The following is a 25915-nucleotide window of genomic DNA, read 5'->3' as shown; positions in this document are numbered from 1 at the left end:
ACTTGTTTTTGGTTTTTGTATCCATTCTGGTGACACAGTTTTTGTAGGAGCCTGCAGAAGAAAGTTGAGTTTATTCATTTCTTCTCCTTTTACAGTAGGTGCTGAGTTGCAGGTACGTGAAGTGAATAGAGGTGCTTTATCTGGTGTGCCAAGATATTCTGGGTGCTGGGTAATTTGCAGCTAGTTACCTCTGCTGCAACAGCAGCTGAAGATTTTTGACACTTTCTTCTACTAACATGCCATGATGTGATGTACCTGATATGGGCAATGGACAAGTTGGGATTTTTTTCTTAGTATAATTTAATTTACGTGCCATGGCAACAATCTTCCTCATCCATTTTATCTCTAGATTTGAAGAGGTTGAAATACTACATTATTAAAGTTCGGGTTACTATGGCATTGAATGCACATACTGGAGTGTTCTGGGTCCAGGCACTGCTTATGTGGAGTGTGCACATTCTCTCTGTGTCTCTTGGTAATCTGAATTTTCTTTGATAAAGTAAATGGAAAATGACCATGCAGCACTGTGAATGAGTGGAAGGAACACACGGTGAGTCCCAAGAAGCATTGGGGTGCCAACAAGATCGTCCCTTTTAATAGCAAAAATAAAGCTTTAAACAAAACAGGCATATGAGGGCACAAAACCGAAATAATGTTGATAGCCTTCTCAGCTTCTTTAATGGAGAATGTTTCTTAAAGAGCGAGCTCCATTCTCTAGCAAGTCCGGGTCCAAATGAGATGACAATGACATTCAGAGGTATTGGATTCTTATAGCCCTCTGGCCAGGAAAGGGCTCAATTAATTGCCCTTAAGGGGTGTCGCTGCTGTAGAGGAGAAAAAAAGACGACACTGTAAGTGACTGCGCCCCCTCTTGCCCCGGTGGGGTATTGCATACCTTGAATGAGCCTGGAAGGTGTTCCTCTGATGCGCATGCATGACAACACTTACTTTATAATCCCAGCCTTCCTTGGGAATCTGAAGGAACAGCTTCCTTATAGCACAATGATCATTAGAGTAAGGAGCTGCTTCAGGATCAGTTAGGCGGGTGACAGTATTCCCTCCTGCTTCATTTATTAATTGGTGGAATAGTTTATAGTGTTTTAGTGTTCTGGGTCCAGGCACCACTTATGCGGAGTGTGCACATTCTCTCTGTGTCTCTTGGTATTCTGAATTTCTTCCCATAGCCCAAAGACATATCCTTTTGGTTAAATAACAACAATAAATTTCCCCATATGAGTGAGTGTAGGTGTATGCATGCAGTTCACAGCTTATGCCCACTACTGTTAGGATAGAAAGCAGTTCACCACAACCCTGTTCTGATTATGCTGGTTACAGAATTGACGGGTTGGTGGACTGTCACATGTACAGACAGCGATTGCCCACATTTAGTTGCTCATAACCCAGGGTAGCTGTCTACATTATGTATTCAGTGACACTGACCCTGAGTAAAACTCCAGTATAGCTAGCTCTAGTTGTTAAAAACAAGTATATCTCAAAAGATAAGCTACCAGGCCACTAAACTGAGTGAAATCCTCATCTAACTCATTTGTGGGAAATGCACCTCCAGTGGGTCACCTGAGCCTCATATCTTATTTGTCCACTGCAGATTACTGTTCACATCTTGACAGTGGATGCAAACCAGAATGCACAATCACGGTTCCTGACAAGAAGTGATAAAATGTGAAAACTCAACAGTTAGTGATCATCACCGCCCAAAACCTGTTAACTTGTTCCAGTCCATTTGTGCAGGACCTCTTTTAAAGGGAGAGGTGAAACCTGTTATTCTGATGGAATCAATAAATGAGCCTTCTGGTTCTCAGGAAAGTGGAAGTCTTCTGCTGACAAGGGCACACTTGAGCAATCTTGTGTTTTCAGTCTACTCAAATCTTTTTCAGCTTCCTCCTTTGTATGAAACCAGTGTCTGTTTTCATGAAAGAAGGGTTACTTAATAATTAAAGAGCAAGGTCAAAAGCCCAAAATGAGCACACTCAGCAGTGCTTGGACAATCAGCTGACAGCTGGTAGTAGTTCACTTGTCAAGCGGCTGGCCGCTTAGTCACCAACCTACCTGCCCACTCTGCCAGAGTGCTTGCATGTCCCTCATTCAGCCACATAGTTCCACCTGTATGTTCCATTTACTTCCCAGTCAGCCACAATGTTGCCAAAGTACATCCTCTCCAGTTGCCTGCTCACCTGAACTTTCTCCACTCGGCCGTGAGAGTTCCCGTTTCACTTTCCACTATTGTGGCTTGGTATCATATGCACTTCTTATCTAGCTGTCAGCTTGCATGCAGACCTCTTAGTCAGTTTCACTCCTGGATTACCTTTGTACTTGCATGGATTGCACTCATCCTACAAGTTATCTGTAAACTCATCCTCATTCATCAGATACCCAGTGCTCTGCGCAGTTTCACGATTACTTCCAGGCTGCCAAAATTTGTCTGCAGTTTGCCCCTAGCCAGTGCTTTTATGATGAATTTGCCATTGGCCCCTCCTATTGGCATGTGTTGCTATGCAACATTAATTAGGCAGTAGTCACCTGTTGGGAGGGACTGCAGAAATAAAAGAAGGAGCCGGATAAAGGCTTTTCACTCTAGCATTCTGAAGTCTGCCTTTGTGAAAATCTCTGCCAGGGTCTCCTAGTGTTTTGTTTTGTGTGCTTTTTTATGTTTTGTTTGTTTTTTGGGTGTTGTCTTTGTCTCATGTTTTGGTATTTTTGCTTGTTCCTATTCTACTGTTTCATGTTGGACTCTTAGCCTGCTACTTTTAAATACTAATTTTTCTAATGAATAATTATTGCATTTTATTACATTACTAGACAGGCTACCTGTCAAAGACAGCAAATAGAATAATTTTAAAATACACTTTCAATGTACCTTCAGCTCCATTCCTCTGGATTTGAAGGTGTGTACGTCTCTTAACTGAGCACATTCCCGTAAATCCTGCTTCTCAGACTCTGATATTTTCAGAGTGATATATTTGTCTCTCCTGTTCAATTTTAAACTTGCCATCTTTGAAAGAGATGCTCTCAGCATGCCTTATATGTCTTTACTCCCCCTTGTGCATCTCACACTCACACATCCTCATTCATCATATCATCATAGCCAAACTGGCCACTCAGATTGTTCAAAGCCTTAGGTTCAAAAACCTTAGTGTTTTATTATCTATCTATTATATAAAAAAAAGCTTGGGACGAGACAAGACCTATTCAGAGAGACGAGACGTAACCTTCTCAGAAACACACTTTCACATTCCGTGAGACTAGACATTGTGCCAAGAGATTTAACCACGCCCGGGGCCAGAAAAAGACAAAGTAGAACGTCGTAAAGAATTCAAAAACATTGGCACGATACACATGCAGAGCACGTTAGAGTTCATGGAAGCAGGAAAATTCGAAAGTCTCAAAAAAACTATAGTAAAGATCGCGTTAGCACAAACAAATGGAAAATATTACTCAGTGAAATAACAGAACAGCGAATAGAGATCAAATAGTGCAGCGGTTCTCAAACTGTGAGGCGAAGTAACAAAAAAGGGGGCGCAAAGATGTGAAAAAAAGAAAACAAGAGTCAAAAATATGAAAAATACATCTATTGAAACCAAAACAAATTAACTTAAACTACATTCTGATACTAGAAAAATAAATATAGAGTTAGGTAAATGTCGATAAAAGTTAAGTAGGTATAATAAAATATGCATCTATGATATATCATTAATTAAAAAAGAACAAATTGGTATTAGTGGGCTCCTTTCAAAAAAACGTTAGGGGGGCGCGATTAAAACTGTTATGAAAACTCGGGTCGCAAATACTTAAAGGTTGAGAAACGCTGAAAAAGTGTTTGAGGATGTCTGGGGGAGAAGAGAGACAAGGCAGTGAGACAAAAGGACAGCTGCTGTACTGGCTTTTAAATGTTTGAAGCGCCATGCGAGATACAGATCACGTGGCACGACAGCAGCAGCAAGGCAACAGCTGATCGAGCAAAGAGGAGATAAAAAAAAGCTTGATTTGTTTCCCATTGTATTGCCGTTTAAGAGGGTGTTTCGGAGGTGTCTCCTTGGGGTGCCTTCAGCCCCCCTTTTCACAACGGATGTAGGGGTTGGCGAGCAAAGCGAGCAGGGGGCAAAGCCCCCTAGTATAGTAGAAATATGTCAGCTACAGCACTTAAGTTGTGCTGGAGCTCACCAGAGCTCATCTCATTTACCTCTGATTTTGACCTTCAAATCTGCATAAATTATTTGTTTTCAGTTTATTCTAAATGTTTAAAGATCAAAATTTAGTGCACAGTACTCTAATTCATGGTACGCTTATCTGGTTTTTGACTGGCCGATGAGAAAAAGAAAAGAAATACATCACCATTAGAAGCTGCACACATCAAAATAAATCAGCAAGTCAGTTTCTTGTACAGCGGCTGTGGATGCTGACATGAAGGTGGAGAGATTTAAGAAATGGGAACAAAGCAATGGGAATGAAGACACATTAGACAATGTTGAGGAGAGTGAAAACTCCAATATAAGTGCCCTTCATGTAGTGTGGACAGTGGAATAAATTTAAGATTGCAAAATCCATTCATTCATCCATCTTCCAAACCTGCTTTATCCTGGGCAGGGTCGCAGGAAGCAGGAAGCTATCCCAGCAAGCATAGAGTGCAAGGCAGGAACGATCCCTAGACAGGGAGATAGTCCATCACAGGAGAAATGCACAGGCACACACACATACAGCCAAGGGAAATACTAATCTATGCACGTGTAGCATTTCTAATTTAATTTATTTATTAGGCCGATAACATAATTCAGTGCTCACAATGTTGCTCTCTGATGTCGTTGCATCTCCAATCCACTCCCAGGCAGTCATTATAAGCTGAGCACTTCAACATTTACTAATCACATTGGTCAGCTCATCCTGATCTGCACACCAACAATGGTGTGTGCAGCCTGCTAAGCTTCACATGGTGATATGCTGCACTGCTGTCCAGCATTTTGGAGTTTTCCGCAGGAAAGCTGGAGCTGCATGTGCTTCTGTAGCTTCATCTGGTCAGTGTGCGCCTAACAACACTAAAGTGAACAGCCTCTGTCCGACTCCCCCTTTTGTTTCTCCTGCCCATCCCATCAGGTGATTGCAACCTGATTAATGTTACATAGTAACAGACACAATAGGAGGGGCTTAAGAAAAATTACAACAAGATGAATCCTGACACCAACTGGTTGCCTATTCAACCTTCTGTAGATGACAACAGCCTTGCACATGTCAGTCTAAGCTACCAGATTACTTGTACAATTCTCACTCCTCCTCCAGGTTCTTTCCCCTTAGTTACCACATTGCAAACTACACACTCAGATATCAGTGTATATACACACAACCCACTCAGTCACCACGTTACCTCCATACAGCTCACTCAGCCACTAGGTCAGCAGCACACATCCCATTTATTCACTAAATTGTCCGTCCACTTCATAGTTAGCCACTCCATTACCTTCACAATCTCCTGTCTGCTCTGCTCTAGAGCAGGGGTCCCCAACTCCAGTCCTGGAGGACCACTGTGGCTGTGGGTTTTCATTCTAACCCTTTTCTTAATGAGTGACCTGTTTTTGCTGCTAGTTAACTTCTTTTGAACTAATTTTAATTGACTTGCTCTTAAAGACTCACCCCTTAATTGTTTCTTTTTCCTTAATTAGCAGCCAAACAATAATGAGATACAAATTGAGCCAAAACAACTGATGTCCATCATACAATATCTGAAAATAAGGAAAGATGAAGGTCTCGGAAATGTCGATCTGTTTAGGACCCCAAAACATTTTAACAGACCTCTTAGAAATGAGAAAATCAGTATTTTCGGAAATGTCTGCTATTACACAATGAGAGTAGCAACAAGCCATGGAATTAAATAATGAGTTTAATTAATGACAGTATTTGGCACCTCATTAAGCAGCTGGTTGGAGTGAAATTGGTTGGAGTTTGAGGCCCTGACTTAGCTGGTCTTCTGTTGGCTCCCTCACTTCACATTTCATTTCTGTTTGGGTGCCGTTTAGGAAAAGAAATGAAGAAATTCAGAGGAACGAATCTTAAAAAGCAATCTATATATATACATACAGTAATTCACTAAGTCCATGGCAAGCAAGACGCACGCAAGACAGCCACACCCACCAACTCACAGAGCCCCGCCCACCAATAATTCACTAAACAGCCGACCATGGCGCGTGAACGAAAGCATTTGCCAAGAATGTGTTCATTAATCAAGAACGAAAGTCGGAGGTTCGAAAAAGATCACATACCATCGTAGTTCCGACCATACACGATGCCGACTGGCGATCTGGCGGCGTTATTCCCATGACCCGCCAGGCAGCCAACCAGGTAACCAAAGTCTTTGGGTTCCAGGGGGAGTATGGTTGCAAAGCTGAAACTGAAAGGAATTGACTGAAGGGAACCACCAGGTGTGGAGCCTGTGGCTTAATTTGACTCAACACGGGAAACCTCACCCGGCCAAACGTGGCTCACAGGTGCATGTGAACTGTAGCATATGGTTGCAAAGCTGAAACTTAAAGGAATTGACGGAAGGGCACCACCAGGTGTGGAGCCTTTGGCTTAATTGGACTGAACCCGGGAAACCTCATCCGGCCCGAACGTGGCTCACAGGTGCATGCGACTGAGGCAGTGTGTGGAAAATGAACAGTCAACGTGGCTCACAAGTGCATGTGGACTTCACACAGACGAAAGCAATTCAGGTGAGGAGTTGGGGGCGGACCCATGAGCAGGCAGTGCGTACTGAACGATGACTAAGAGATGACTTAAGAAATCGGCAGACTAGAATGGCGGGGGCGGAATGGGCGTCAGACGATCGAACTTGCCTATCTAGAGGATGTAAATGTCCTAACATGGGTTTCCGTAGGTGAACATGCGGAAGGATCGTTACCGGTTGTGCCGACCTGTCGTTGGACGGTTAGGACCCGAAACCTCTCGGGCCCTCTCTCCAGAGTTCCATCTTTGTATTCACTTACAGTCATATCCTCAAACCCACCCCATTTGGAAAACTGTGTCTTTCAGGAAGTGTTCACCCATCGATACATAATTTTGTGGCGTATGCTATGCCGCGGGTTGGCTAGTTCAATTAAAATGAATACACAAGAAGTTAATTAACAGCACAAACAGGGCACTCAATTAAAAAGGGTTAGAATGAAAACCTGCAGCCACGGTGGTCCTCTAGGACTGGAGTTGGCGACCCCTACTCTAGAGAGTATTTTTTGCTGTTCAATAACATAAATACTCTCAAGGAGGCCAAAATATTCAAACAGACAGTATAATTAAGGAATAAACATGGGGTAAATAAATCTGGAGATGTAATATATAAAAATACTGGAATAAACAAAACCCTACAGCCACTCTGAGCTTACCTAGTGTGTGTTTTAATGTCTTAGCTGCCTGGTAGGGTGGCCTGTCCACTTGTCTACTTCTTTACCTTTTTAAAGTTTCTGCTGCTCATCTTTCCAGGTTTCTCTCCTTCCTTTGACCAGGTAGAAGTTGAATGTTTATCACCAGTTCCCCTCTCAACCTAACATTTAATTAGGCACTGTCTGCAATGGGCCTTTAAATCCTGGCTCATAGAACTGCCGGTAACAACTTTAGGTGTTCCTGTATTTACAGGGCCAGAATTTAATTAAAGGGCAAGGCATCCCCAGGTAGTCTATCCGTGACAATGTGTCGGGGGCTCCATATAAACTAGTACATAACATGGCTGACACCTACCGGACATGGGCTGGAAACCCAGCTGGGATGATTCACAAAGCCAATCCAATGCTGGGACGGGAACAGAAGGCAGGGCATTCCCTGCCTCAACCAAGAGACTGACAGAAGGTGCCAGAGATGCAGTGGAGATTTTGACATCCCAGAAAGGCTTGGTTAAGAACCCTTGCACAGATGGGGGGCTATTGAGTTGAAAGGACAGGAAGAGATAAAATATATGAACTATTTTCTTCCCTGATACATGAGATGGCAGCGTCTCTGGTCTATGACAAACTTATGGATACCTGCAGGGCATGCTAGGATCTGTAGTCTGGTAGGGTGGCCCTGTTGGGTTCTGTGGGTGCCACCAGGGGGTGCTGCAGAGATCTGTGAACCTTACTTTGTGGGACTTCTGCATGACTTGGAGTGGACCATTCCCTGACACTGGAAGTACTGCAGGGTCCTAGACAAAAGGAGTCCCTCCGCCTTACCTCAGGGAGCTGGAGTCGGCAGGCAGAAGTCAACACTTGCTTGGAGGAAGAGGAGTAGGACAGAGAAAGAGGAAGACTTGTGTTCTTATTGATGTGCTGTGTGGGATGAATCTAGAAGGGCCTGTAAAGGTACAAAAAAGAATAAAAATTTCTTTGTTGGAATCGTGGCTGTTGCCGTGTCAGTCGTGTTGAGGGTTTGGGGTGCTGCTACACCCCCTGCAGGTCACAGAATATTACCCGTCATCTTCAGGTGCCAATCTTCTACTGCTACAGCTTTGGAGTAACTAGCTCTGGAGTCTCTCCTTTTGCACCCTGGTGTCATAATTCTCATTCTAGCGTCCTGGGTGAATGTAATCTTTTCCTATCTAGAATGCTCTTCCTCCCTATTATTACCATTTCTCTTTTACTAGACCTTCTGATACATCCTACAACATTATGGGAAACACAATTTCCCCTTTGGGATTAATACAATATAATGCCCTTGCTGTCCACACCACATTTACACATGAGTTATCAGTGCACAACATTTTTTCATTCAGATGCCAAATTAGCTGTGCACTTTCCAGCCAGCCACCATCTTACCTGCCCAAATGTTACTGAGCTATCAGATTATGTACAGTATGTCTGACAAAATAAAAGTGAACCCGACACCAACTCAGGCAGTGAGGTCACCTATGCTATGTAATATGGAACACAAGTGACTGGCAAAATCCAAAAGAATATCTGGGTGTGTCTGTGGAACTCCATCCTGTAGCAGGCTGGGGTCAAGCCCCAGACACCTCCTTCTTTATATGGTTCGGACCAGAAGGGGCGGGGCATCTCAGAGCACTGAGGGCGGGGTCAGTTGCCCTCATGGGGCGTCTTCTGGGAGCTGCAAGATTGTTAATGTCAATGCCTCTTCTTGTCCCAGAGTGGTATACCTGATCTGATCGGACCAGCAAGCCCGCGATTCTCGAAAGAATCGCAAATCCAAGAATGGCAATCACTTTCTGTTCCCTCCGATACTTAGAGGGATGAAATATCATGGAGGGTGGGTGCGTCCTGGGAAAGTTCATTTAATTAAATAAACATACTTGTACTAAAGCGGTTTCTTTTTGGAGCTGTGACTCATCTGGTTCTGGTGTTTCAGAAGCACGTTGTACGCGCCTTCGTTTATTGTTTTTATCCATGCAGTCTCTTTTTTGTTTTTCTATGGCTGTGTCGTCAGCGAGAAGTCGTTTGCTGACGGCGGCGGATTCGCATGCTGAAGTGACCATGGCGGCGGATCCGGGCATGGAGGGCTACATTACTAAACGAACGTGGTATATGCGGTGGTGTGGTTGGTCACGTTCGGGCGGCTGTACAACCTGCTGTGCACGCTTTACCTCAGGTTTAGTTTACAGATCGTAGCCATGGTAAAGTTTTCATTTAATTAAATAAGCGGGCTCGTGTTTGTATTACTAATCGTTGAGCTCCTTCCATTTGGAGCCGTGACTCCTTTGCCTCTGCTGTGTCAGAAGTGCGTTGTGGGCGCGTTCTTTCATTGTGTTTATCCATACAAGCTCGTTTTGTATTTCCGTTAGTTGAGCTCTTTCATTGTGGAGCCGTGACGTCTTTGCTTCTGGTGTGTCTGAAGCTCGTCATAGGAGCCTCCGTGTATTGATTTTATCCATGCGGTCTCATCTTTGTTGTTCTGTGGCTGTGTCGTTAGGTAGAAGTCGTTTACTGTTAGGAAGCATACTCCAACTTAAACACACTGACTGCTGGCACAGTGAACTAGAGCAGGTGTAGTTTACAGGTTGTGGTGTTTGGGCGCCATGCACTGACTCTGGGAACTACGGGCTCGGTTTTGTATTACACATCGCTGAGCTCTTTCCATTTGTAGCCGTGACGCCTTTGCCTCTGCTGACACCGACTGCTGGTACAGTGGATTAGAGCAAGTTTAGTTTACAGGTTGTGTTGTTTGGGCGCCACCTACTGACTCTGGGAAGCCGCTGGGTTTGACTCTGGGGCGCTGAGGCGCAGTGCGCATGCGGTGCATCCGCCATCCGTGCATAAATTAAACTGTCATTTAGTAATATAGATAAGGTGATCCACAGACGCGCACATGTAATAGTATTTTAATACGTTTGTTTTTCATGATGCCAGAGAATAGATAGATAGATAGATAGATAGATAGATAGATAGATAGATAGATAGATAGATAGATAGATAGATAGATAGATAGATAGATAGATAGATAGATAGATAGATAGATAGATAGATAGATAGATAGATAGATAGATAGATAGATAGATAGATAGATACTTTATTAATCCCAAGGGGAAATTCACATTTGGCAACATTTTGTATGTTGGTTGGACATGCAAGTAGTAATTTCACTGTATTCTGTATATATATATATATATTTTTTTTTTTCTTTATTTCGCCTTATACAATTTCTTGTATTAGGAATTTGTTAGTTTTCGCATACCCCTTGGGGTCAGAGAGCAGGGTCAGCCATTGTACAGCGCCCCTGGAGCAATTACAGGTTAAGGGTCTTGTTCAAGGACCCAGCAGAGTAGGATCTCTTTTGGCAGTGATGGGGATTCGAACTGGCAACCTTCTGGATACCATCACAGATCCTTAGCATTACCATACTACTCCTACTAATACAACTGAACAACTTGATCTCAGCCGCCAGGGTAACACCACACAAATCCTGCTCGTGTGACCAGGTCACCTACACATGGGTGTCACGTTCCCTTCACTTCATACCATTCTACCAGTTGATTTACACAGGTACACATTTTTCTCTTTGGTGACTGGGACAACTACATAGTTACTGCCCACTCACTTATATGACAAGCCTCCTCACTATCTGCCTCAAATTGAACTTGAAATTCATCCCCTTTTTGAACAAATGCCACTGAGCTCACAGGTCACTTCCACACATCCCACTCAATTTCCATGCCCCACTCAGCCTTCTAACCAGACGGTTCCTGACCGATGTGTGTTGCTTTCTGTCATAATTCATGGTGTGAGCAGCACAACCTGCAACCCCAGCAGTCACAACAGACATGTACAGATGAGGAAGATGTGCATTTCACAGAATCTCCTCTGGTTGTAATACACGGCTTGAACAATGACATCACCTTGAAGGGGAGTCTGCTTGGTTTCCAAGATTTGCAGGTAACCAAAATTGTCTAAATATTATTTTAGCACATGATAATGAAGATTGCAAGAGTAATTGCAAGTAACTTAAGAAGGTTGACACATAAGGCAGGCTGATTCAAAGTCATGCCTGCCAGGTTGCCTGCGAGGAGATACGATTCATTTAGAAACTTGGGCCACACTGCTTTCTTGAGTCAGCTCATTACTCTCTGAGTCACACATGTTTCGTAACAGGCAGTGATGAAATTCAGCCGCCAGTCCTCTGACTCACCGTGGTTTGACATTTTTGGTTCACGTCCTGGCTTACCTCATCAGGTCCCATTGGGACAGTGCTTTACATGTATCTGTTACTTTTTTAGACCATATCTCGGTGAACAGTGCTGCTTGAAAATAGCCTTTGCTGAGGCCTTGGTAACATACTACTCAGAGTAGTAAACACCAGCAGAGTACCGCTTTAAAGTTAGCGTCAAGTTTTTAGGCCATTATCATTAATCAATGTTAAAAGTTTATTCAAAAGTTACTAAGAATACATTTTCTTTTTCTTATGGTTGATTCTGTTTAAAGCTGATTTAGCCATCAGGAAATCACTGGTCTTAACAACAGAATCAATCACAAGATCCATCCATCCATCCATTTTCCAACCCGCTGAATCCGAACACAGGGTCACGGGGGTCTGCTGGAGCCAATCCCAGCCAACACAGGGCACAAGGCAGGAACCAATCCCGGGCAGGGTGCCAACCCACCGCAGGACACACAAACACACCCACACACCAAGCACACACTAGGGCCAATTTAGAATCGCCAGTCCACCTAACCTGCATGTCTTTGGACTGTGGGAGGAAACCGGAGCGCCCGGAGGAAACCCACGCAGACATGGGGAGAACATGCAAACTCCACGCAGGGAGGACCCGGGAAGCGGACCCAGGTCCCCAGGTCTCCCAACTGCGAGGCAGCAGCGCTACTCACTGCGCCACCGTGCCGCCAATCACAAGATATGTGGTTAAAATTAATCTGCCGTCCCACACCATCACAGTTGAGCAGATCCTCCAAGTCAGAGCTGGGAGGTGAGGGGATCTGTTTACAGCCACACAAATAATTTGTGAGGTGAAATTGGGAGATGGATAGACTTGATCAAGGGTGACATCAGGGTTCACTGGGTTAAATGAAGCAACCTGCTCAGAGTCACGCTAGGCAGGGTCACTTACTGAATTTGAAGGTTGGGGATCTGGACAAAATTATTATAGGCGTAAATGACGAAGCTGTCCGATAAAAGGATTTGATCAGTGTCACATGGGGATTCAGTGGCTAAAGTGTGAGGTTAGGAATCTTCAGCATGGTCACACTATGGGATGAAGAGTTCTGATTATTATCTGATTATTATTATTATTATTATACTAGGTATTATCTGAGTATTACTGGGGCTTCACTGGGTTAAATGAAAGGTGAAGAGAACTGATCAAACTCACACAGAGACTTACTGGCTGAACTGGGAGGCAAAAGAATCTGATCAGTGTCACATAAGTGGGATCAGAGGTCTTCATGTGAAGTGAAGCAATCTGATCAGAGTTACATTTTGGAGTCAGTAGCTGAAACGGGAGAAGAGGGGCCATGTTTAGAGTCATATGGGAATTAATAGCTGACTTGGGTGGTGAGGGGATGTACTTAGAGTCACATTGGGAGTCAATGGGAGGAGATGGGTCCTGCTTAGAGTCATGTATGGTGTCAGTGGCTAAACTGGGAGGTGAGGGGTCCTGCTTAGAGTGAGGTATGGTGTCAGTGGTGTGGAGGATTGCCGGCTTTCCAGTCCGGCCCTCAACCCCAGGCCGCTAGGAGGAGCCCTCCGGACAGCATGATGGTGCCCCAACTTCCAGCAGGGCCTCATGGACTCTGTAGTTTATACACACAGCCCTGCTGGATACCTTGGGGGCCACCGGGAGTCGCTGTAGGGGGGCTAGTGGGCTCTTGCGTGCCCTATAACCCGGGAGTGCGTCACAGTCACGTGACTGGAGGTAGCGACGTGCTCCCGGGATGAAGAAGAGGACTGTTTGCCCTGACCCGGAAGGAAAACGGACTTGTGGGTTTGGCCAGGAGCCATTTCCGGGTCAGGGTGTATAAAAGGACTATGGGAAGCCCAGAACACTGAGCTGAGCTGGGAGGTAGGGTGGCGACGTGTCTGGGCGAGGAGGATTGTTTATAGAGAATAGTTTATTGATTTATGAATAGTGTGGTGGAAAGGGTGCTTGGTGCACTGTATAATTATAAAATAAATATTAGTTATACTTTTATCTCGTGTTCAGAGTGGTACCTGAGGGATCAAGAGGTGGACAAAAGCCGTAACTGCTACAGTGGCTAAACTGGGAGGTGAGGGATCCTGCTTATAGTCACATAGGGAGTCAATGGGAGGAGATGGGTCCTGCTTAGAGTGAGGTATGGTGTCAATGGCTAAACTGGGAGGTGAGGGGTCCTGCTTAAAGTCACATTGGGAGTCAATGGGAGGATATGGGTCCTGCTTAGAGTTATGTATGATGTGAATGGGGGGAGATACGTCCTGCTTAGAGACATGTATGGTGTCAGTGGCTAAACTGGGAGGTGAGAGGTCCTGCTTAGAGTCATATTGGAAGTCAGTGGGAGGAGATGGGTCCTGCTTAGAGTTATATATGGTGTTGATAGCTAAACTGGGTGACGAGGTGTTCTGCTTAGAATCACGTATAGAGTCAATGGGAGGAGATGGGTCCTGCTTAGAGTCATGTATGGTGTCAATGGCTAAACTGGGAGACGAGGTGCCCTGCTTAGAGTCACATTTGGAGTCAATGGGAGGAGATGAATCCTGCTTAGAGTCAGGTATGGTGTCAATGGCTAAACTGGGAGGTGAGGGGTCCTGCTTAGAGTCACATTGAATGTCAAATGGAGGTGTAAGATGTCGGGCGGATGTCGACTTTTGTCGACAGGAGGGGTTGAAGGCGAATGTCGACAAAAGTCGACATCCAGGGATAGGGGGCGACAATCAGCTGTTAATGGCGACAAATCTCACTGTCACGTCACAGGCATTCCCTCTGTGCTTGGAGGAATGCTAGACTCGTTGACTCGGCAACTAAACCTTGCGTGTGCGTGACTTGCGAAATGTAAACAAAGGCAAGATGGCACCGACATGTGAAAAGTCAGCGAAGCAAGTGCAGAAAAGAAAACACTCGGCAGGCGATGTTTTGCGCATTATCGCGGAGTCGGACTCTTGATTTTTCAGAATCGGACTTTATTGGCAGTGATCAGGAGATAGAGCAAGAGAGTTAGAAGCAGGCATCAGCTGATCAGACACCAGCCGATGCCGCGCCAGCGGATCTGCTGCCAGTTGAGTGCCTTCGCGCAGCCGATGCATCTACGGCAAGGTTCGCATGGGATAAATACACAGACATTGATCCGTTGAGAGCCGATCTGGCTACTGGAGTTTACAAGACGGCATGGCTTGCTGTTGGACACGACAGATCACCAGCTGCTGTACTTCAGGCTGCTCTCTCCTGATGCTGCTTTTCAGCTACTGTCAGATGAGACAAACAGGTAGGCAGAGATTTTTTTTGAATCGCGGGCTGCGTTTGCATCGCATTCTCGTTATTCAAAGTGGAAACCCACAACGAAAGACGAGATGAAGCGCGCTGTGGCATTACAAATAGAGATGGAACAAAACTGGTCATATAACTTCAGGGAGCATTGGTCCAAACGTGTTTTGTCCCCTGGTGGCTTAGGTACGTGCTGCTGCAAAGTTTTATTCACTTCTGTAATAAACAGAAGCAAATCCCATGGGGTGAGCCAGGCTATAATGTCATACATAAAGTTCATAAAGTTTCAGAAGATGAAAAGAGGTGACAATACGGTTTTCATGCAGGCAGAAAACTTGGTGGCAGTGGCATGGCACGATGGCAAATGGGTGACTTGTCTCTCTACAGTACACACTAACAATATATGTTAGAAAGTGCAGCAACAGACAATTGAAAAATAGGCATCAAAGCAACACATATTGTAAGGAGTGCAATGTGGCAATGACTGAAATTGGCTGCTTTGAGCGAGATCAGACTTTGCTGTGTAAAATGTATGTGATATGTATGTGAAATCATAGAGTATGCAGGCTCATACAACATGCAAGACAGTAACATTTGTCAAAAGTAAATTTTTTTGTTGATTTGATGTGTTAAACAATTGCTTTGTGTTCTTTTTTAAAAATGTTAGTTTTTGGAAAAATATTCAGCCCTGGGAGAAAAGAAACAAAAAAAAATTAGCCCTAAAAGAGTTAAAGTCATGTGGGGTGTCAATGACTGAACTGTGAGGAGAGGTGACCAGCTTTGAGTCATTTGGGGGATCAGTGACTGAACTGAGAAGAGAGGGGACCTACTTAGAATTATGTTGAGGATCAATGAGTGGAGAGGGGACCTGCTTAGAATCATGTGGTGAGTCAATGGCTGAACTGCATGGAGAGGTGACCTGCTGAGAGGCATGTGGGGAATCAATGGGATGAGATGGGTCCTGCTTAGAGTCATATAGGCTGTCAACAGCTCAACTATGTGGAGAAGTGACCTGCTTAAAGTCACATGGAGGGGTTAATGGCTGAACTGGGATGTGGAGAGACCTGCTTAGAGCCACACTAGGAATGAGTCACCGAACTGAAAGATGAGATGAACTATTCAGAATCAGAATCAGCTAGGAGGCAAATGGATGTGGAAATGGCAAAAATGTAGTCTTCACCCAGTAGTCACTGTTATATGTGTTACTTTCTATATGACTTCATTGTGGCATGGTGGTTAGCCCTGCTGTTTCACAGCTCCAGGAGCCTGGGCTTGAATCTTGGTCCTGTCAAAGCCTGTATGATGTTGTCATATTCTCCCCATGTCTTTGCTGTGTTTCTCTGTTCTGAGTTTCATGCCAAATATATATTACTTGTCGGCTCCTAATTGGCCTTGCCTAAATCATGGGTTGTGTGTGTGTGTGTGTGCATGGATGGATGGGCCATGGGATCTGCTGACAGCCTGTCCAGGGTTGATACCTTCCTTGTGTTCAATACTGTTGACCCTGAACTGGATTAAGCAGGACAGAAACTGGACGGATAAAGAGAGATGCTTCAGTATGCAGATAATTATGCCAGGCATAAGAATAGTTGTGTCATTGAGCTATCCATCAGACTTGGTTATCCTTGAGTCTTAATAAAAATGGGCAAGTGCAGTAATACTACTTTGGAACCACTGCTTATTGCAAAATGATGTACAGGTGCCACTGCTGCCCTGCTGTCCAGCCAGTTGTCCTGTGTTAACTTCATGGTCACTGTCATCAATCATAAGCTCAGTCTACTTAAAGTGTGGAGCATAAGCTGCTGAGAGTCACTCCAACACACAGAAAACAGCATGTATGCATATTTTTATGTTTCCTTATATCTATTATAACAAGCCACCAGGGGGGCGTACTGCCACCCTAACCCAGACACACACAGGCAGGACACAGGTTCAACTCAACACCCGTATTTTTTTATAGCAAAACTTGCACACATTACCAACACCATAACACATCCATATACAGTCCCTTCTTGCCACCAGTCCATCCGCTTCCACTCCTCCTCAGGCTTTGTCTCCCTCCTTCCAACTCTGGCTCTTCAATGGAGTGAGGCGGCTCCTCTTATTCAGATCCAGGTAATCCTGTTGAGCCACCTGGAACACTCCCATGTATGCCTTAGGTCTTCTGAAGATCCCCCTGGCGGCCCCCACGGAACCCAACAGGGCTTCACCGAACTCCAGCTCCTGGCATGCCCTGCGGGAATCCGTGGTGCCACAGCCGCCCAGGAGGGCTGCCCTCTAGTGTCCCAGGGGAGGTATTGTCTAACCAATGTTCTCTCCCCTGGTCCTTCCAATCTGTTGGCATCCCAGCCAGGTAGTGGCTGTGGCCGACCATCACACTATGATTCTATGACATTACAAAAGCCATTTGGGTATCGAGATGTCATCCTTTTTAACTTCTGTGCCTTCCTGTAGGCACACACCTACTCATCTTAAATAAGTCACTTTCCCATCAGTTAACATTGAACACATTTTTCACAATTTTCACTTAAATCAAGCACACGGATGCTCCACAGTTTGGCAGCCCAGGACACAAATGTTCTGCTTAATGATGAGAGGAAGTCTGCTAGAGAAAGCAAATGTAAAATGTTTGTCATTTGAGCACCCGGGGCGTCACCCAAGGTGGAAGCTTAGACATCCTGGCCCTGTTTCCAGGAAGGGCTTCTCTTCCCTTTCGCATCAGGAAAGAGAAATCTGGACTGAAAAGATTGAAGACAACTGATAGAAGGAAAAGGTATAAAAATGTAAGAAGAAAACAAGAAAATGTTTTGACAAGAAGAGCCTCTGTAGCTCATTCATTCCTATACAGTGAATCTGTCCAGAAAAATGATTTCTAAAGTGATGCTTTCAATCGAAAATGTAAGTAATAAGAGTTAAAAGTTCAAAACTTTCTACTTCTAGAAGGTTCAGGTTTAAGAAATAGCTAAGTTGATAAGTATTGAGCTTTTGAGGTAAAATACTTTATGGCATATTCATTGGCTGCTATAGTAAAATAAGTTTTAGTGCCCTGACTTTCCCACAACCCTCTCTGAGAATAAACATTTATGGAAAAAAGATGAAAAGACGAATGACCCAACCTTTAGATAACAATAGTGACGGGTTGGAATGCAGAGACTTAATCTTCATACGGCACAAGTTAAACATGAAATGGACAACAAGTACTGTTAAAGGTGTCTTTGGAGGTTTCAAAGGAAAAGGACAGAGCTTTAGAGCTTTGAAATGAGCAAGATAGGGTACTGGCATACTGGGATTAAGGGATGGCTGTGGATTTGGAGGACCAGACTGTTAGTTTAGCAAAATGGCTGCACTTCATAGGAAGACTGGAGCTTTGAATGTGCTGGAGGGTTCAGATCAGTGTAGGACTTATGCTACATGAGAGGGCCGGAGGTCTGGATCCTCAGGAGTCATGATGGGATGTGAAGACTTGCATTTAAGATATTCAAAAGTGATGCAGGAGTGAAGAGAATGGAGCTTCAAATCATAGCACCACTGAGCGTCACATAGTCAGGAATAGTCAGAAAGCTGGACCTTAAGGTCAAAGCAGAGTGCCCTTCACATGAAAGAGCTTTGGATATTCAGGAGTGGTTGAGTGATAAAGAGACCGGAGTTTCAAACATTCAGGGATGACTATGGGATTCGATTATGGGTGTTGTGTGGTCAGCAGCCTTTTACAGAAGCTCTGTGTTCTCGCACTGTTTTTTTTATTACAGTTACTGGTTCTTGATAAACTTTTGTTTTAACAATTATTGATGTTAAGGTTAGATTTGATTTGGCAACTGGCATGTCACTAGAAATTTATAAATGGATTTTAAATAGATGGTATGCTGCTGTCATTGCAAACCTAAATGTTGGCCTGTCTAATCCACTTTTTGGAGATCGAAATCAGAAAAAGTCAAATGGAGAGCAAAGAGGATCTGAAGGCTACTTTACATTTGCAACATCTGAAAATGTTAAAGACTCTAAAGTATTTAAATTGAGGTATATGAAATACTCTTTTAGGCATCTGGTATTATAAAACATAACTGGTGACTAAGGAGCTCTGTTACAACTTATCAGAGGAGTAGATCATCTGGAGATGGAAAGGCAAAGAACCAGAGAGAGACAAAAGTAAAGTGGAAAGCATTTAGAACTAACCATCCTACATACAGAATGAGGAATGTTTAATCACTTTCAATTGTGTATTAACAGTTGCACCCCATGGTGAGTTGCAGTGTGTTCAGGTAGTGTGGCATTTTGTATATAGAGAAGATCTTATTCTGGGTGCTAATTTAATGCTGAATGGATTTCATCTGAAATGATCAGACGTAGTGGAACAAAAGGCAGGAGGGGGACTGGAGATCTATGAGAATGAGCAATAGTGTGAACATGAGTGCTGTGGAGATTCAGCCAGGACACAGACACAAGTCCTGAAAGCGCACACTTTTAATTTGTTTTTCTTCTTTCCAGAATACACACAGTGTCCAAATCCTCAACAATGCTCATTGTCTTTTTCTTTCTCCTTTTCTCTTCTGCCGCCTCTACTCGCAAGCTCCATCCTCTGCCTCCCGACTCCGGCTCCTTGAATGTAGTGAGGGGGCCCTTTTTATAATGCACCCAAATGTGATCTAGGTGCACCCTGATAATTTTCCTGTAGCACTTCCTGGTGTGGCAGAAGTACTGCCGTCCATTGTTCTGGGATGGTCCCCAACAGGGTTGAACCTCCAAGCTCCAGTCCCGTGGCCCCGATGTAAACCAAGGAGGCTGCCATTTCATGTTCCGGGGAAGGCATCATCTCTCACCCGGACCTTCCCTCCTTTAGGAGTCCCGACTAGGCCAGAACTGCAGTCATCTGTCACAGTACATTACAACTAAAACTAAAATGTGTTGCTCAAACATTTAAATACTGGAAGTCAGAATTTGTTGTTACTGCCTAGAAAGATAAGTTATATCATCCTGATTAATGTTTGTATTCCACCCTCCGCAAATAGGGAGTCAGCAACAGGCTTGATTAAATTTGTTATCAATACTCCAATGATGAATCATTCCAACCTTGGAATAGTGGTGAGTTCAACCAGGGGAATTTTTAAAGGATGAACATAACAAGCTGGAACTGGTTTATTTAAATGTTAAATACCTTTAAATATAAACCTATGGCACAACTGGTCAGATCTGACCACAACATGATTCATCATACTTCCATCTACAAGCCTGATTTGAATGGCAGCAGCTATCTTATCCTCATTCAAGCCTGATGTTCTTGTGTGTGTTTGGGGGTTTCTTATTTGTTATAACATTTATATTCCCTATGAACTTCTGTAAAGTCTCTATTTCCTCTTGGGAAGAAATAATGTGGGCATGCGTAAAGTATATACAGACCATAGCAAGGGAAAGATTTGAATCTAGGACTTTGAAACTGTGACGCAGCTGGGCTAACCATTTCACCTATGTCTATAAATGAAATCTATCTATCTATCTATCTATCTATCTATCTATCTATCTATCTATCTATCTATCTATCTATCTATCTATCTATCTATCTATCTATCTATCTATCTATCTATCTATCTATCTATCTATCTATCTATCTATCTATTATATAGTGCTTTTTACATATCTATCTATCTATCTATCTATCTATCTATCTATCTATCTATCTATCTATCTATCTATCTATCTATCTATCTATCTATCTATCTATCTATCTATCTATCTATCTATCTATCTATCTATCTATCTATCTATCTGTAACAGGTGTCTGGTCACACTTACAGGTAATCTAACTTTGACACCATTTAAATATCCGACTACGCCACCCAGTTTTATTAAGAGACTGGGAACTCCTGAAATTTACCAATAATAGCACACAGGTTTCTTTAAATTGGGCGGTGAGTAAACACACAATGAAAGACGCAACAGTAATTTCAGAAAAAAGCAACAATAAGTTCTATTACACAAGACAATTAAAAAAATACGTTAAAAAGATAAATGAACCTAACAAAATCTAAACATATCAGGAACGAATTTCCTTTTTTTTTTAAAAGGCAAACACACAGTCCACACTCTAAAAGTCCGTTAAAAGCAAGAAATGGAGGATACAACCTTTAGTGGTGCAGAGTCCAGTTGGTGCACTGTATTACCCCAACACTTAATTGTTCAACTGTCCACGGATGCACTCTGTTCCCCGGACACTCGTTCCCCTACAGAAGTTGTGTCAAATTGTTGAACCCCTGTCAGCATCTCTTCATTGTTCCTTTTTCTTCCACTCTGGGCTCCTTGTGTTGCTGGGACCTAGGCACGCCTCATTTCTCGTCTGTCAGCTTTGCTTGGACCTTTCATGCGGATTCCCTCTCTGGCTGAACCCACATCCGGCGTCTCTTTGTGGAGCTGTCTCTTCCTCCCTGGAAGTGTTGCCGTCCTTGTGCCTCACGTCGTGCCAGCCAGATACCCTCGTCTGCCTGCAAGCCCCTGTGCTCTGTCCGAGTGTCTTGGCAGCGTTTTCTGTGGACTGTCCTCTCTGCCTTCTGCTGCCCAGGAGTTTAAATCTCCTTCAGTCCCTGCTGTTGTCAGTCCTGGACAATCAGTTTAATCAATGGCACATCTAAATTTCCTGGGTTTAACAATTAATGAAAACACAAGTTAACAAAGTGTACTGTTACCAACCATTAATGAGTACAGATCTGCTGATTAGAAACCAATATTGTCAAACACGTTAATTTCAGATAAATACAGACATCCTCCAAGGCCAGACTTCAAAGCGGTGACTCCTTTGCAAGACAGCAAATACCTACACAAACAATCCTGACACAATCAGTAACTGGATTATCCAGGAAATCGAAAAACAAGGTCCCCTTCTGGCATATCTATCTATCTATCTATCTATCTATCTATCTATCTATCTATCTATCTATCTATCTATCTATCTATCTATCTATCTATCTATCTATCTATCTATCTATCTATAACTAGAAATATACAGAAAGTAAATGAGCAATAGAAAATCTTTATGAATCAAAGATTTATTTAAAGAAAATAGAAAAATCCAAAGAAAAGTTCAATGGACCAAAAAGGAGCACAGGAGTTGTTTCAAAAGGTTGTCCTGAACCAACAAGTCCCCAAAAGAAAATCCAATAAATCAAACCCTTAAGACTGAGCACAAATTAGCAGAAAACCAGAAAATTCAGTCATAATAAATAATAATGCACATGAACCCCACAGTAAATTAATGATCTCCTACTCCTTAGCCGTCTAAACTCGTATATATTGCCACAGTAAGAGCTTTGGGAGTGGGGATATCGGGGGGCCCCGCCTCCTGTGGCTCCATATGCAAAGAATAAGGAACAGCTTTGGTAGTTTAAGAGACAAAACATAATTATAGAATTACAAATGAAATCAATTGAAATAACAAAACAAAACAAAAATAACTAAAATTAACAAAAACAACAGTGAAACATAACATAAATTAAATTCAAGCTGATATGTAAAACCTGGCTTACATTTATTTCTTATGTATTTAATGTTTTTGTTGTTATTTATTAAATTTTATTGTTTTTGTTTTCTATTTTCTTTAATATAAAATACTTTTCTCTACTCTTACTTTTTAAATGATTGTGTAAATATTGTTTCATTTTGTAAATAGATGTTCTCATATTGTATTTTGTGGGTGGTACCCGAAGAGGCGGGGTGACCTCGACATCACCACTCCAGAGACTCCTTCTGGCTATGTAGGTCAGACTTGACAGAGCTCAGTTGTGGTACTTTGCAGCTCGTTTGAAGTTTTAGTAAGTGTTTAGTAAGTCTTGTTGGATTTTGTGGTTTTGATCTTTTTCTGCTCGGTTTGTTGGAATTCTCTTTCTGGATTATGTAATGGGACTTGTTCAGTCAGGACTGGTAACTCAGGTGGCTGTAACTTTCATTGTTGTAGTATTTATCTTTTTAAGCCATGTGTAATGCTTGGGAGAAAAGGAGTGGTAGAAGGCAAATACAGTTGTCTCTTTTCTCTCCTTCAGCTATTTTGTCTCTCTAAATGCTTTTTTTACATCCTTTGAATTTACAGTGACTTGCTGGCTGCTTTATGTAAGATGTTTCGTCAGTCAAAATTGATAAGTTCCAACAGTCTTGTTGATTATTAGTTAAGTAACTTTTAACTAAGCATGACATATTTTTTTCATACATTTATTTATTTTCTCAACCTATTTTATCCTGAGGAGGGTTGCGGGGGAGCTTGAGCTAAACCCAACAAGCATAGGGCACCAGGCAGGAGCAACCCCATGAAACATGTTAATCTTAAAGTCCCAAGCCCTCATTTCACATATTCTTATCAGCATATACACAATGATTAGATTATCCAAGTAAAATCATTCTAATTGTAATAATGCCTGTTCTAGCATTTTCATTTTACATTCAAATATTTTCCAGTATCCAACACTCTTTTTTAAAACACATTGATAAGATCTAATGAGCTCATTTGCACAGGCCTGCTGTTCTAGTTATAGAATATTTTGATCGCACAACACTGACAATGTCAGCTTTCCGTTATGAGCTTCGGGCATACAGTTTATGTACTTGAAATTTATATTTAAACAATCCTAAAATAAAACCTATTTAAAACAAAACACAAAAATTAAATATCATGAGCCATACTGTAAAAACACAACTTTTTATCTGCTATACACCACAAAAAACAAATCCTTACCTGAAATTCCAATAATTGCAAACCCAAGAAAGAAGTACAATTTCAAAAGACAGAGAAAGACAATCAGGTCAGGTCAGGTCAGGTTAGGGAGCATGCCCTGGTACAGCACATTGCCACACCCACCACAAGAAGAAACAGCTTGTAATACTGGTTGGCATCCTCTCAGGTAGACACGTGGTCCAGTCCCACCTTCCACAAATGACCACCTACCTGCCGCAGCTAGGAGTTACATGGGTTTCCACTTGGCCCGGTACAGCCATTTGGGTCCTCAACAATGAGAATCCTGCAAGGCAGATCACTCTCAGGGAATCGCACCACATGGTCGGAGTACCGTAACTGGCGCACCTTCACAATGCAGGTAATGTGCTTCCTTTTAGAACTACATGAGCAACTGCTCGTTGAACACAAAGTCAAACCAGTGGTACTCAACAATTCACCAAAGAGACACAGTACTGAAAGAGTCCAGTCTTCATCTCAGGTCACTGGATATCGTCCATGTCTCACAACCATGTAGCAAGGCAGGAAGCACCAGGACTCTAAAGACTTAGACCTTCATCCTTTTGCATAGATATCGGGAGCGCCACACACCATGTTCCAGTGACCTCATGACCCCATGCTCTCCCAATACGTCTCTGACTTCATATGAAAAGTCACCAGAGATATGAATGTGGCTTCCAAGTTAAATAAACCTCTCAACGCAGTTAACACTCTCTTCACAGATAGACACACTGCTGAAAGCTGTACCCAAGAGGTCACTGAAGGCCAGGATCTTGCTTTTTATCCAGGACACTCAAAAGCGCAGACACTCAGACACCTTGTTCAATCTCTCGAGATCCTTGATCAGAGCCTCCATTGAATCTGTGAAGATCACAGTATCATTGGCAAAATCAAGATCAGTGAATCTTTCTTCACCAACAGATGACCCATAGCCACTGGAGCCCATGACCCTGCCCAATATGCAGTTCATGCAAGCATTAAACAGAGTAGGAACCCCAGAATCAACTGGGAAAAACACAGAGGTTCTGCCACCACTCTCCACAGCACTCACAGTACCACTTTGGGGGTATCCTGTGAAGTCTCAGGATGTCCCACAAGGCAGCACGATCAAGTGAGTCAAACATTTTATGAAAATTGACAAAGGCTGCAAATAAACTCTGCCGATATTTGCATTTGCGCTCAATGTGAACCCTCATTGCCAGAATGCAGTCGATAATAGACTTCTTAGGCGTAAAACCAGACTGCTCCAGTTGCTGATGGGTGAGCAAGTGACCATGGATCCTACTGAGAATGGCCCTATCAAGGATGTTACCCGGCACCGAGAGCCGTGTGAACCCCCTGTACAGTAGTTGCCGCAATCCAGGTGATCACCCTTCCCTTTCCAGATAGTGACGACAAGTCTCGTGTTCCAGTTAGTTGCAATGATGCAGTCTCTCAAATGGAAGCAAGAATTGCCTGCAATGCCATTAGGACAGCCTTACCACCACCCGGATAACACAGTTCCCTGCAGCCTTCCCTACCCTCAGCTGGTTCACCACTTATACAATCTCAGTGAGATTGGGTGGTTCACAGCTAATTGGAGGATCAGCCTCAAAAGCCATAGACCCAGAGATGTCCAATGTCAGTGGGTCACAATTGCAGCATCATCCGTAAGGACTGTTCCATCACCTGCCCTCACTGAGACTCTCCAAGGAATAGATTTGAATGTACGTAATGCTTTTATTCCTCTGATTCTTCTAGAATACTCTCAAAAAAATACACTTCATGAAAAGCAACTCAGGTTAACCATAAAAAAAACACTGAAGAATCTGCTCCTTAGCCTCATAATGTATATAGCCTAAGGGTGGTCCTTCAGCTGAGACATTAGGATGGCCCCAACTCATGGGGGCATCCACCCACAAAACACAAAGAACACAGCAGAACAAGTAATACATAGATTGCAAAAAATAAATGAAATAGAGCAAATAAACATGAATATAACAAACATCCATCCATTATCAAACCCGCTATATCCTAACTACAAGGTCACGGGGGTCTGCCGGAACCAATCCCAGCCAACACAGGGCACAAGGCAGGAAACAAACCCTGGGCAGGGCGCCAGTCCACGCACCCACACACACACAAAGGACAATTTAGAATAACCAATGCACCTAACCTGCATGTCTTTAGACTGTGGGAGGAAATCCACGCAGACACGGGGAGAACATGCAAACTCCATGCAGGGAGGACCTGGGAAGCAAACCCAGGTCTCCTTACTGCGAGGCAGCAGCTCTACCCACTGCGCCACCGTGCCGCCATATAACAAACACATGAAAAATAATACT

Source organism: Erpetoichthys calabaricus, chromosome 10, assembly GCF_900747795.2.
Source record: "Erpetoichthys calabaricus chromosome 10, fErpCal1.3, whole genome shotgun sequence".
In the NCBI taxonomy this organism is placed as follows: Eukaryota; Metazoa; Chordata; class Cladistia; order Polypteriformes; family Polypteridae; genus Erpetoichthys; species Erpetoichthys calabaricus.
This window is presented reverse-complemented; position numbering follows the sequence as displayed.